This window comes from Mus caroli, chromosome 15, assembly GCF_900094665.2.
Source record: "Mus caroli chromosome 15, CAROLI_EIJ_v1.1, whole genome shotgun sequence".
Lineage (NCBI taxonomy): Eukaryota > Metazoa > Chordata > Mammalia > Rodentia > Muridae > Mus > Mus caroli.
The window spans coordinates 57,878,331-57,893,277 of record NC_034584.1 but is presented as its reverse complement, the minus strand read 5'-3'; the positions used below and the strand labels follow the sequence as shown (position 1 = coordinate 57,893,277).

Genomic DNA, 14,947 nt, shown 5'->3' with positions numbered 1-14,947 from the left:
GGCATTAGGAGCAAGCCTGAGAGCAGCAACCCTCCATGGCCTCTATCAGCTTCTGTCTCCAGGTCCCTGCCTTGTTTAAGTTTCTGTCCTGACTTCCTCCATTGATGAACTACAGTGGAAATCAAGCCAAATAAACCCTTTCTTCCCCAACTTGCAATTGGTTTCACTGCAGTAATAGAAACCCTAAGATACCAGGCAAGTACTCTTGGAGCTGAGATTAGCTACATGCCCAGCTGATTGGATGAGATCATGTGTGAGTGCATGTGCATGTGCCTGTGTGTATTTTTTTTACTTGAAGTTCTTTATATATTCTAGATATTCATTCCCTGAATAATGGATAGTTGGTAAAATTTTTCTTCCATTTTGTATGCTATTTTCTCTTTTTGGGACATGGTCTGGTTCTGTAGCTTGTGCTCCTGGAACTCACTGTACTGTACAGGCTGACCTCAAACTCATGGCAATCTTCCGGCCTCAACCTCCCAGGTGCTTGAATTACAGGTCTATACTTCCACACCCAGCAAATATTTTGATATTGTCAATTTAAAAATATTAAAATATACTTGAAAATTAAAATTGATAATAATTTCCCTAAATACTCATTGGTTCCAAGGCCACTCCTGAAGATACCAAAATCTACAAATGCAAGTTCCTTGCATAAAATTGCATAGCATCTGGAAGTCATTTATATAATATAGTTTAAATAACGTATAAATTATGCATAATACCTAATACAGTATAAATGCTACATAATTATACCTTATCATTGTAATAACCACAAGGAAAGCTGCATACATTTAAAACATAAACAATTTTTGTCATCCATGAATAGTTTTCATCCTAATTTGTTAGGCTCCACAGTTGGTTGAACCTTTGTATACAGAATCCGTGGTTATATTTTATATACCTTGATGATAAGGCCATTGTATAGTAGTAATCATGGTATAAAATGCATTGAATGCCAAGATTTTTATTCAGAAATTTGAGTGCTGGTGTATCTTCAACATGGTTATTTTTAACAGTATAATAATACTAATGTGATGAAATAATATATATCTTATTCTATTTTTAATGATAAATAAGACCAGTTATGACCATGTTCAATAAAACATCATCTTCATTAATCCTCATATGTTCTTTGAGATTATATTTGCTGTTTTACAAATAAAGGAAACTTATGTGCAAGTGTTCCCTTTACACACAGTGAAACACTCAACAAAAATTAATTTAAATAATTGAAACTCAACTCTACTTATTCCAGAACCCATGCATTAAATCATGCTGTAGTACTTCTAGTTTATTTTTAGGGAGTGTGTGTGTGTTTACTGTTTTCTCTACTTGTTCTAAGTTATTGTAAGTTTTCCTCCTGACTATGAATATTGAAGAACTTATTTAAAACATTGGTATATTCTTTACTTTTAGTTAAATTTATTTTTGTGTGTAAGAGTTCATGGAGTTCAATAGGGTGTTGGAGCCCCTGAAGCTAGACTTACAGGGGGTTGTAAGCTGCCATGTGCTTTCTGGGTGCCAAACCCAGGTCTTCTGTAGTGACAGTAAAGCACTTGTAACCACTCAGCATCTCTCCAGGACTCATTTTAGCTTTAAATACCTGGTAACAGCTTTTTATCACGAATTTCTTATCACCCTTTAAATTACTCCAGTAGTCAATACGACAAGTTTTTTGAGATTTAGTTCTGAACTGGCTGCAAAGGGTCTCAGTTTTCCATGATATTATTCTAATATTACTTATTAAAGAAATCTTTAGAATATTCTTTTTTTTGAACATGCTTTTTTTTTTTAAAAAAAGGATATTTTCTTTATTTACATTTCAAATGTTTTCCCCTTTCTAGGTCTTTCCTTCAGAACCCCCCTATCCCATTCCCCTTCCCCCTGACTCTTTGAGGGTGCTCCCCCTCCCACCCACGCACTCCCATCTTCCCACCCTGGCATTCCCCTACACTGGAATACCCTTAGGCCCAAGGCCTCTCCTCCCACTGATGTCCAACAAGGCCTTCCTCTGCCACATATGTGGCCAGCACCATGGGTCCCTCCATGTGTATGGTGGTTCAATCCCTGGGAACTCCGGATGGTCTGGCTTATTGACACTGTTACTCTCTCCATGGGGCTGCAAACCCCTTCAGCTCCTTGGGTCCTTTCTCTAGCTCCTCCACTGGGGACCATGTGCTCAGTCCAATGGTTAGTCCTGAGCATCTGTCTCTATATTTGTCAGGCTCTGGCAGAGCCTCTCAGGAGACAGGCTTCCATCAGCAAGCACTTTCCAGCATCCACAATAGCATCTGGGTTTTGTGGCTGTATATGGGTTGGATCCCCAGGTGAGGCAGTTTCTGGATGGCCTTTTCTTCAGTCTCTGCTCCACACTTTGTCTCTAAATTTCCTCCTGTGAGTATTTTGTTCATCCTTCTAAGAAGCACTGAAGCATCCACATTTTAGTCTTTCTTTTTCTTGTGCTTCATATGGTCTGTGAATTGAATATTGGGTATTCCAAACTTTTGGGCTAATATCCACTTATCAGTGAGTACATACTAGAATATTCTTGAACTTATATTTCCTTTTCCAACTTTTCTTTTCTCTCTCTCTCTTTTTTTTCCCCCCCGAGACAGGTTTTCTTTGTGTAGCCCTGGCTGTCCTGGAACTCACTTTATAGTCCAGGCTGGCCTCGAACTCAGAAAGCTGCCTGCCTCTTGAGTGCTGGGATTAAAGGCATGCGCCACCACACCGAGCTTTTTTTTTTTTGGTTGCATAAAATTTTTTATAGGTTAGTATCTTAGTTACTTCTCTATTGCTATGTTGAAATGCCATGACTGAGTCAACTTATAAAAGAAGACAATTAATTTGGGGCTAAAAGTTCAAGAAGGTAGTACAGTCCATGACTATCATGGTGGGGAGCAAGGCGGCAGGCAGACATAACTTTGGAGCCATTTCTAAGAGTTTACATCTGATCCACAAGTATGAGTGAAGGAGAACAGGAAGAGGACTGCACTCAGAATGGTGTGGGCTTTTGAAACCTCAAAACCTACCCTCAGTGACATACCTTCACCAAGGCCACATCTCCTATTCCAAGTAGTTTTACCAACTAGGGCTATTCTCATTCAAACCGCTACAGTTTGATTCTTCTCTCTGAAGAAGTATAGGATATTTTATAGTATTTATTGTCAGACTTTTGAACCTCGTCGGTGGCCCATTAATCAATCCAAATGCTCCTTTCTGTTTCTAAGATGACTTTGAAAGTTGTTTCCCTGATTGTCAAGGAAACCATAAAAACATTGAGTTCAGTTTTATCTTGTGCCTAGGTTTTGTAGCTAGTTATTGAGTACTATGTAGCTCTAATACAGTGACCAAATGCTCTCAAGTCACAACTTTTTATGCCTTAGCTTTTGCTGGAGGCTAAGAAATGATTTTTAATACTTGGTTTGTAGATACTAAGTGGTACTTGGATTACCCAACTTAAATATTGCCTAGTATTTATGACTTGATGTTTTGTTCCAAAGGTAAATATACTTGCTGGTGTTTTATCAGATATTGGTTTATTAAGAGCTTGACAATATGACTTCAAATTTCCTCATGGTTTTATTCATGCGGTTCTGGTTTGTCTCTGTGGTTTATTAAAGTGGCTAGCCAAGAAGCCACTTATTTCTGGGTAGCTGCAATAGTTAGGGAAAGTTTTTCTTGTTTTTCTTGTTTTTGCAAGAAAAAGAAAGTAAAATTGTTCATTCCATTAGTATCAATAACATTGATCCAAGAAGCTTTCTTGTGGATAACCACAGTGATGTTAGACTTTGATCATGAGTGGCTCACGTATGCAGATGGAAACGAATGATTTAGAATTAATACTGTAATACATTTTAGATAGTGGGAAGTCTGAGACAGAGGTTTCAGATCAATGGATTAATAACTAAAGATAGTTTGCAGAGTATTTTGTTTGCTTTACTATTGGATAAAACATACAAATATGTGCAATGCCCTAGTTAGCACTTTTTTTTTTAAACTTTTTTTTTCTTCCCTTTTCTTTTCAAAACAGGGTTTAGCCCTGGCAGTCTAGAACTCACTATGTAGACCAGGCTGGCCTCGAACTCAGAAATCCGCCTGCTTCTGCCTCCCACCTAGTTAGCACTTCTACTTAAAGTGGTCACAGCTCTGTATTTGCTGACTTGTGACTTAATGTAGAACTTCAAGAGTTTATAGATTTAATACAACTAATGGGATGAGGCTTTTAGAGTAGGAGGACATGGAGTGCAAAGAAAGAAGTGGAAAGGAACCCAGAATTTAACTGGAGAACCTGGGAAAGCTGATTTGTCACATGAGATGGAGGTTGCTTCAAGTGATCAAATTTGAGTAATAAAAATGAAAAGCTCAGTTTGGGACATGTAAAGTGTGACTATCTGTTGGAAAAACTGAGTAGGTGTTTACAGTGTGAGTACCAAGTTAGACCCAATGTGAAAGCTTGAGCTATCTAGCTGTTCAGAAAAATTGTGAGACAGAATGAGATCCTGAAGGGAGCAAAGAACCTAAGACTATATGCCCTTGGTACGACAATTTCCAGAGTTTGAAGGAAGAGGAGATCAAGAAAGGAGATTAAGGACTGTCCAATGATGTAGGATGGTTTAGAAGGGAAATCACCTGGTTTGACCTCAGAAATAGCACAAGACAGACAGGCTTGAGTGCAGGGGTCTTTTTGGGGTTCTGTTACTAAGAAATAGTTGGAAGGTGGGGAAAAGTAAAACGGGAAGAAAAGACTATTCAAAGATGCATTATTGAGCAGACCATCTATGAGCAACTGACTTACTCTTGAAGAAGTCTTTGTAAAGAAAGGAAAACTATGCCGTCAAATAGGAGCCAAGGAGAGTATTTATCTTTCAGATCTCCTCTCCTGTTGGTCAAAAGTTGTCTATAATGTTAACACTTTTACTTTCTACGTTTGTTTCTCTCTCTGGATTCAGAATTTTATGGACATTTCTTAGGCAAAAATATTGTGGAGTCTATGAGCCACAGGAAATGCAATTGAGATTCCATTGGAGTAAGATGTCCTGTGTTGCCCATTTGCTGTGCTGTCTCTTCGATGGTGGTCAAAATCACAATAGATGGCTAGCAGAAGTCAGTAGAAAAAGACTCATTCTCATCTTCTTGGTCTTCCTTCCTTTTAGCGAGCACTGCAGAGGCTGATTCCTGAGTGACTTGGTCTTCTTCTCCAAGGGTCAAGTTGCTTTAGTTGATTTATCCTTTTTGTGGCTTAATTGCAGTAGCTGCTGGCTTAGTTGGCACTGGATAAGAAAAGACACTATTCTCATTACTAGGTCATTGATATTTGTCCTCTTGTTTGCACTATGAAGTGGTATCCATAGGGCTTTATGGTTGTTAGGATTAGTTTCTGGCCCGTTCTTTACCTCTTCTCCCCATGGTAAGTTTAACACACTGTTCTAAAGTAAGGAGTAAGCAGTCAATGCTTAGAGTTCTGCAGAGCTGTCCTGCATCCCCTGTAGAAGGCCTTTTCTTTCCCACCCCTGTCCCCCTTTAAAAAAAAAAAGAAAGCAAGCAAACAACTGATTTGGAAGACTTGGACAAATGGACTTTCTTTGCAGTTTTTGCTTCCTTCCATCTGTTGACTGACTTAATTAAAATCAGAGACATATTTTAGCATGTAGGGGACAGTGTTAAGCATAAGATCATTTGCCATCTGGGAACACAGTGCCACATGTCCTCAAGATGCTACCCAGTAATATTTCATGGAAATTGTGTTTTTTAAATCCAGGACTCCTGAGTTCTAAAATAAACTATCAAAGAAAGAAATCTCCACATAGAAGTCAGCGGTTAGATAATTTTATACATGACATGAGCAGTTACAATGGTTATCTTACAGGTGTTCTTAGTTGCAGAATTATAATACAGTCATTTTGAAGCGGTAAAACCCACTTGAAAGCACATTGTGGCTTAACTTTGGTTTTTGCCAAATCTGCCAGTAGCAAATGATGAGCTGTTATTATTGGAATGTGTGTTTTAACACCTCGATTAAGACAGGCATTGAAGACTTTCTCACCAGGTGAGCTTCAACTATGGTAAGAAGTACAAATAGATCCCTTTGGCCCCTGTGATAATGATAGAGAGAAATTTCCAATTGTGTCTCTAGTTAACTTTTTCATATTCTATGATGAGTATTGAGTTATGTTCTTGGTATACTGAGTGTCTTGAATGCTACATCCTTGCTGTTTGATCATTTATTTATGCTCTTATAGGGCTAATATGATACTTATAGTAGGCCCTTCATATACAGTGGTTGGATTCATCCAAGGAAATACACATGTTACCACATTTCATGAATGTATGATGTGGTGTGTATATGTAATATATGTGCTTTTTTGTGTAGGTGGTTGTGTGTGTATATGTAGAGGCTAGAGATCAAAGTCGGGTAATTTTCTTCAACTACTCTTCACTTGAGAGAGAGGGGGGCGAGTGTGTGTGTGTGATATGTGTGCTAGTCTTTAACTGAACCTGAAGCAATTTGGGTAGGCTTGCAGTCTAGTGAGCTTGGAAGAGTCTCTGCATTCCCTTCTTCTCTGACTCTGGAATGATAAGTCAAATACCACTGTGTTCGGCTTTGTATGTGGTTCTGGGGAACTTGGGTACTTAGGGTTGAGGTTTGTTGTAATGACGTACTTGGAAGTATAATGATGTCTTAGACTCTTCTTCCCTTTCTCTTCTTTAAACAGATAGAAGGACAAGGACAGAATCACCAGCACTGGCTGAAGGTAAATATGTCTTTGGGGGAAATGATTGTTGAGACATATGTGAAATATAAAATGAATATAAACCTACATTAAGAAAATATCATTTAGGGAAAAGTTTTTTTATATATTGAAGTCAATATAAAACTTACTAAAAGTATATGTAGATAATATTGTATAATTTCTGTCTCAGGGAGTAATGGGGAACATATAAATTAATTAGAACTTCTACTTACAGCCCTTCAAGTAGGAGAGGTATATGGGTTTTTTTTTGGGGGGGGGGATTTCTATCTCTATAACAAGTAGAATTGATCAATAAAAGTTCAAGATAAAACTTTAATAGTATAATAAGTGAGAGGGGGAAATATGGTACCTATCCATTTAGAATTAGAGAGAAAGAAACTTTTATACATCATCTTAAATAAGAATTCGATCTTGTTGTTAGTTTTAGTCCTTTAAGAAAAATGTCTGAAGGTTTCAGTGAAATGGCTCAGGAGGTGACAGTACTCGCTGTGAGTCTGAATGTGAGTTGGAGTTCCAGAACCTAAATGGAAGAAGCAAATGACTAGTTCTGGCAAGGTGTCCTCTGATCTCCAGGTGCACACTCAGACATACATATGTACATCGACCCATGCATATGAAATAGCAAAGATTAAGTAAAAATGTTTTGAAATCTTAGAAGTAATGAATGCTAAACATACAATTGCCATTAATGGGTCTTGAGTACATAAATATTTGTAATCCTTGGATTATTTATTTTGCCAATCTTTTACTTTCAGAAATGTATAGATATTTTAAAATCTTAGTTTTATATGTGTATTTTGTGGTTTTCTAGTTAAAAATGTGTTGTAGAAAATTTATTTTTATTTTAAAATTTTAAGGTATTTTAAAATATCTAATGTTTAAATGTTTAAATAATTTAAAATATTTTAAGATAAATATTTTATCTTAAAATTCTGTCCTCTTCTAAATTACAAAGGAAAACATACTTATATTTCAAAACTAGTCATTTTATTAGAGGAGATATGATAGTCCCAATGAGGACCCCTCAGAATTGTCATTATTTCCCTGATCTGTGTCACCAGTTGTCATGCTAAGGACATCTTTGGTAATCTGTAGGAGCCTGTGACCTCTGACCCACAGTAATGGTCCTAATGACTCATGCTTATGTGAGGAACCCAGTTAAATTGAAATACTGTCACACATATGCAGATTGTGGTAGGCTAATCTGTCCTTTCACCAGATTATAAGCTTTAGAACAGCAGTTCTCAACCTGTGGGTTGTGACCCATTTACTTGGTTGCCTAAATCTATTGAAAAATACAGATATTTACAGTTTGATACATAACAGTAGCAAAATTACAGTAATGAAGTAACAATGAAAATAACTTTATGTTTGGGGTTACCACACATGAGGAACTATATTAAAGGGTTGCAGCATTAGGAAGGTTGAGAATCACTTCTGTAGAATAACTGCTAACTACTGTAAACATATTTGCAATTTTAATTAGTAACAAGTTTATGGAAACTAATTTTGCTATACTTATTGACTATAATCTTGATGAAAAGACGTGCTCATTTTTCATGTAGAAGTTGGTAAAACATTTCCTGTTCCGTTTCATAGACATTGCAGTCTCTGAACAGTGAGAAACCACATCCTCCTTCTTTCTCACTCTTGCTCAGTGAGTGTAGTTCTCCTGATCCTATATAACTGAGCTTAAAAGGAAAGAGCTGCCTGGTATGGTTGTAAGACTGTATATAGACCCAGCTTTCTGGAGGTTGAGACAGGAGAGGAGCAATGCAAATTTGTGGCTAGCAGTTACTTGAGGTGCAGATAGAGAGACCTTGTCTCCAATGAAGAGGGTGTGTAGGGTGTGTATGTCCATTCCTTTGAAATACCCTAATAGTATAGATTAGAAGTTTGTGAAAAGGCTTTGAAGACAATTCTGTTTGCTGGTCAGTAACAACGGAAACAATATGTTTTGGGAAAGAACATTTGATAGGCATTTTCAGGTTCAGGGAATGGAGATCTATGGCAATTTGGTTGATTGCAAAAGCACCACCAACATTAGTTTTAAAGGGGCCACAATTGTATTATGGTGATACTGAGTTCTTTCTGTAAGTATGATCTGGCTTCAGTACTCCATCTTAAACATGTTCTTACAAAATGCAGTTCCAGGTTTCTTAAAGGAAACACTACTACTGTTCCACTAGTTGCTGGTTTGACCTAAATCACTGAATTTCTCTGGTTCTTAGGTTTCTTTCACAAGATTCAGAAGTTGAGTTTTTCCCAACATTTTCACACATTCTTTACTTGGTATGCATGCTTCTGTCCTCTTTCATTTATGTTCTTTTCTTTTTTATCCCTCCCAGAAACTTTGAACATATGGTAGGAATATTAAAACAATAAATGAGTTAAACTTTGGCTCGTATATGTATGTCTAACTTACATGCTATATAAGATATATTAAGATATGTGTGTTTATGTGTGTGTGTGTTATTGCAACTTTAAAAGCTGTAATAGTGACATACTTTGTTAAATTTATATGATATATGCATACTACATTTGGTCTTATAATGGTTTTAAATTATTTAAAATTCTATGCTATTAAGAAAATACATTTTTACTTTTTGTCTATAAATTTGCCTTTAAAAAAAATAGAAGCACCAGCATTTACATTGTTACTTTAAATGCCTTGGAATTTGAGGCTTACCAGGGCTACATAGTGAATCCTGTCTCATAAAATAAAATTTACCCAGGGAGTTTGTTTATACTCTTAAAATGAAGTAAGACAATATTTTTTAAACTGATATAATGAAAAAAAAACAATGTATTTATTTGTAATTACCACCTACTTGACAATGTAACCTTGTAATGATGGCCACTGACAGAGTCCAATTAGCATTGTAAGAGATAATGATTCATAAGACTATTTAAGTACTGTCTTAGTTAGGGTTTCCATTGCTGTGAATGGGTACCATGACCAAGGCAACTGTTATAAAGTACAATGTTTAATTGGAGCTGGCTTACAGGTTCAGAGGTTTAGTCCATTATGAAGGCAGGAAGCATGGCAGCATCCAGGCAAGCATGGTGCTAGAGGAGCTGAGAGTTCTACATCTTGTTCAGAAGACAAACAGGAGAAGACTGCTGTCTTTCAGGCAGCTAAGAGGAGGGTCTCAAACCCCATCCCTACAGTGACACATTTCCTGTTGAAATGGCTGAAAGCTAAATAAGTTCTATAAAGAACATTTAAACAGTAGCTGAATAGCTACTTGGATGCTACAGGGGAAATTCGAACTATGATAAAAATGGCTATGATTGATTGAGCCTCCCATTTTAGCATGGATGGTCCCTTTCTGGTTTAAGATTATTGGGTACCATGATTATTGGTAACCAAATGTAAAAACTATTTGATGTGTTTTAGATCTTACAGGGATATTAACTTAAGAAACCTTGATCCACATAGGAAATAAGGGACACCTGACTTAATAGAATACTTTACCTCTTAATAGAAATTATGAGGAGAAGAAGAAAGTGGAAACACAATTTAAAGGTCTCACTGTTTCAGCCATAGTGAGGTTAGCACTGGACTTGTATTCCTACTTGGGAAATTCTGGCAGATTTCTGAGCTCCTCTCTCTTTTATTCCTAAGAAGTCTAAGGGCATGGCATGGAATGCTGGTGTGGAGTGGACAATAATGTTTCTGTAGACCTTATTCTCCGTGCAAAAACTAGAAACAATGTTTTTATTGATAATGTTAGTATTACTTATTTTGGCCCTTGCTATAATGTTTATAAACATGTTCACCACTATTGAAGATGATGAGTTTGGTGATCGGAAAGAGCTTCATGGAAAACTCTTACAGTCTCTGCCAATTTAGTATCTTAGCAATAAACACTGCTCTCCAGCCTTGCTCTTGATTTCTACAATCTTTGTGGAATTTGTATTTGAATAATAATTTCATAGGTAACACAGTTTATAAGCTTATTTCTTAACTTATAAATTTATAGTGTTTTATGGGGTGATTCTCATTCATCTATTTGCTTTTTTGATGAATAAGTTTTTTTTGACATACTCACCAAAAAGTCCATGAATTCAATAAATATTTGTTGAAATGAGCTGTGAGAGTGTGTCTGCTATAAAATAGTTTGAAACATGAAAAAGATGAATACTGCCTACAGTTTTGGCCAACTTTGCTGTTAAACTCATTGTGGAACTAACATGTTTTGTAGTTTATAAACCACTCTAAGGGATATGAAGAGCGTATATATAAAATAGCCCTGATAAAAATGTCATTCAAGTGCAGAGACAGAAATTGCAAACCAATCTTGCATATAATCTAAAGCAGAATGTTAGGAAGCCATGCATGGTAATTATCTAATAAGCATATTAGAGCAAAGAACAAAAAATATGAACCAAATCTAAAAGTACCTAAAGATCTAGAGACCTAAGAGAATCTAACCATAGACACTTTAAAAATGTTTTGATCTTAGTGAATTAAAAAATGGTTTAGCAGTAGAAAAGGAACTCAATTTACTGTATTCATAGATTAGTGACAATGTAGTTGAGATATTGTAAGGTGACATAGTTCTGCTTGAATAAAGTATATAGTAAATGTAAATAAAAATCTCTTTAGGAATTTGTAGGGGTGGGAATAAAAGGTGTGGCTATTAATCCATATGTGCTTATACATGTTCATATGGGTGCACAGAGGCCAGAGTTCAACCTCAGATGGTGTTCTTCAGATGTCATCCACTTTGATTGTTAGAACAGGCCCTCATTAGCCTGGAGCTTGGTAGGTAGGCTGTACAATGTGACCAGTCAATCCCACAGATCTGCATGTTTCTTCAGTACCCAACTTTTGTGCATGGGTTCTGTGACCTGGCTTAGCCATTGTCCTATTGCTGTAAAAGATGCCATGACCACAGCAGCTCTTATAAAAGAAAAGCATTTAATTGAGGCTGCTTACATTTAGAGGTTTCCTTTATCATGGTGTGAAGGGAGCCTGCAGCAGGTGGACATGGTCTGCATCTGGATCAACAGGCAGCAGGAAGAGAGACACTGGTCCTGGGATGAACATTTTGAAATCTCAAAGCCACCCCTAGTGACATACTTTTCTCTAGCAATGCCGCACCTCCTAATGCTACTCTATTCATTCAAATATATGAGTCCATGGGGCCATTCTTACTCAGACAACTACAGATTTAAACTGAGAGCCTCATGGTTTTTGGCAACTACTTTAGTGACTTATCTCCCCAGCCCACTTGATAATTTTTGTAGAATTTGATAACCACACAGAATTAAAGGCTAAGAATAATAGGTGAGGCAATTCTGAAGAGTAATTCTTCAGAATTACTACTTAGCACTGAGCATAAAGAAAAGGTGACAAATTGAGCTGTTACTATAAATAACACATGAGCAAAGTTAAGAAATGTTAGGGACTAAATGAGGAAGCAGTTCCCTATTATGTAGGCATAAAAACTAGTATTATAGAAGTCCTTATTTAGAATTCTTAAAACTCAGGGGAAAAAATAGTGGCAGACCAGTTAGCGTTGAGTTAAAAAACAACAACAACAACAAAACAACAAAAAACCAGATCAGCTTGGGAATTTTTAAAAACAGAATATGATACAGAGAATTTCTAATTAAAAGGTATTAGAAAAATTGCAACAACCCAATATAGGATGAAATAGAGCAGTGAAAAGGAAAGAAATCCAAGATAGACCTATAATTACAGCTATTCAGGAAGCTAAGGCAGGTGTCTTAGTCAGGGTTTCTATTCCTGCACAAACATCATGACCAAGAAGCAAGTTGGGGAGGAAAGGGTTTATTCGGCTTACACTTCCATGCTGCTGTTCATCACCAAAGGAAGTCAGGACTGGAACTCAAAACAGGTCAGGGAGCAGGAGCTGATGCAGAGGCCATGGAGGGATGTTCTTTACTGGCTTGCCTCCCCTGGCTTTCTCAGCCTGCGTTCTTATAGAAACCAAGACTACCAGCTCAGAGATGGTATCACGCACAAGGGGCCTTTCCCCCTTGATCACTAATTGAGTTTGCCTTACAGTTGGATCTCATGGAGGCATTTCCTCAACTGAAGCCCCTTTCTCTGTGATAACTCAGCTGTGTCAAGTTGACACAAAAATAGCCAGTACAGCAGGAGAATCACAAATTCAAGACTAGCCTGGACAAATTAGTGAGACTCATTCCTCTAAAATAACAAGAGTACTAGGGACAAAAGTCAGTGGTGGAGTTTTTGCCTAGCATACCCAAAGCTGTAGGTTCAGTATTGACTCCACCTACAGAAAAAGGAAAATTAAAGACAGTTTGCTGCCATCACCCCATTCCCACTATTCAGCAGTTGCTAACCTGTCCGGCCTGGGTACTTTTGGTTTCCTCCTGCCTTCTCTTTGCCTTCCAGAGCCTTCCATTGGCATATCTAGCCGAAACTGGGATGTGGGGAAATATCATTTACAGGTTGTGTAAACACAAAAAGAGGGCATGTAGTTTATTTTTTGTTGTGTATTTTCAGCTATTTCTCAGCTTAAAGGATTAAAGCCCAATTCTCTCTGGATAGTCTTTCCCAGCCTCACTGAGACTGGATGAGATGCTCCACTTTGTTCATGATTTCCTTTGCTCATTTCACATTATGAATCTGTTTTCTCCATTTGTCAATGAATCCCTCAATTCTAGATTGTCATTAACTACCAACAGTACCAGATAATATATAATACATATAAAACCATTTGGGCCTTTATGTAATGTTAAATCAAATAAAATAGACCATCTATGATGTGTAGCATTTGTATTAGGAATAAGAGAACGTGTCTGAATTCTAATCCAAGCTTTTTGCTTAGGTACGTTTGATTGAAACCCATGTGCTCTGTAGTCACTGACCACATTTTAAAATGCTTTCTACCTTAATTGTACACTATAGTAATTTAAAATAAGAGAATTCCTTGAATATACCAGTAGTTGAGGAGCTAGAACATTATTGGAACCTTGAAGTTACCCAGTGTTATGGTTATTCCCCTGCGAATAGCTACTATATGTAACATATCTTTTAATGTTATCACATAGAGTTTCCTGACTTAGTTCCCATACTCTGTGTTGTTTCTCATTTAAGGGATTTGTAGCTAGATTTAATTTGTACTGTTTTGTAATTCTTTGGATACATATAGCACATGTACTTTGCATTGAACACCAAACTTTTTCTCAACGTAGCCATACCTATTTACACATCCATCGGCAGCACTCCTATTGTTCCTTCCCCTTAAGTTTGTATAGTACAACTTTGGAATCTATACTAGAAGAAAATCATTTTAAAAGGCTATGTTTCCAGATTAATCATTATCAAAACTATTGGCATATGTTTATTTTGGAATATGACATGCAAAGAAAGCCATAATTCAAAGGAAAATGCTACTTGAAAAAACATCAAGGATGACATTTTGATACTTAAATAAGACTGCTTTTAATATTGAATATTCATGGTGTGAATTGTAATGAATTGGCTACATTTTGAGGTCTTGAAATGAAGTATAAAATTATGTGATTATTGCTGTTATGAATTTTAAAAAGTATTAGGTTTAAGAAAGTGAATTTTGAGCTGGAGAGATGGCTCAGAGGTTGAGAGCATTGACTGCTCTTCAGAAGTCCTCAGTTCAGTTCCCAGCAACCACGTGGTGGATCCTCTTCTGGTATGCAGGCATAAATGCAGGCTGAACACTGTGTACATAATAGATAGATAGATAGATAGATAGATAGATAGATGCAGGCTGAACACTGTGTACATAATAGATAGATAGATAGATAGATAGATAGATAGATAGATAGATAGATAGATGTTTTTAAAAAGTGAATTTTGAATACTGTAGTTGTTTAATGATAATATATTTTAAGAGGAGTATTGAGCGTTTCCCTCACAGCATTCTGAATACTCTTGTATTGCCTGCATACTTTGTTAGCTATGATGGCTGAAAGCCATTCTAGTTAAACTCAGGTGCTATGAAAGTCAGATATAGTACCATTGTTATGATTCACTTCTAATTTCATATACTGATCTCTCAATTTCTTATATTTTTTATACATGACTTCATAGCTTTATAAGTAAAGTTTATTTCTCCATACCTATTCAACATTGTACTTGAAGTCCTAGCCAGAGCAATTCGACAACAAAAGGAGATCAAAGGGATACAAATTGGAAAAGATGAAGT

General features: G+C 36.7%; 1 protein-coding gene across 4 annotated transcripts in view; it reads left to right on the top strand.

The window, feature by feature from the left end:
- Positions 1-14,947, top strand: part of Fam49b (family with sequence similarity 49 member B) — a 130,851-nt gene that overhangs the window by 82,444 nt on the left and 33,460 nt on the right. For all 4 annotated transcript variants that reach the window (XM_021183989.2, XM_029469390.1, XM_029469393.1 and 1 more), the window contains one exon: positions 6,720-6,758. The gene's annotated coding sequence lies outside the window, so the exon portion shown is untranslated. The remainder of the gene's footprint in view (positions 1-6,719; positions 6,759-14,947) is intronic.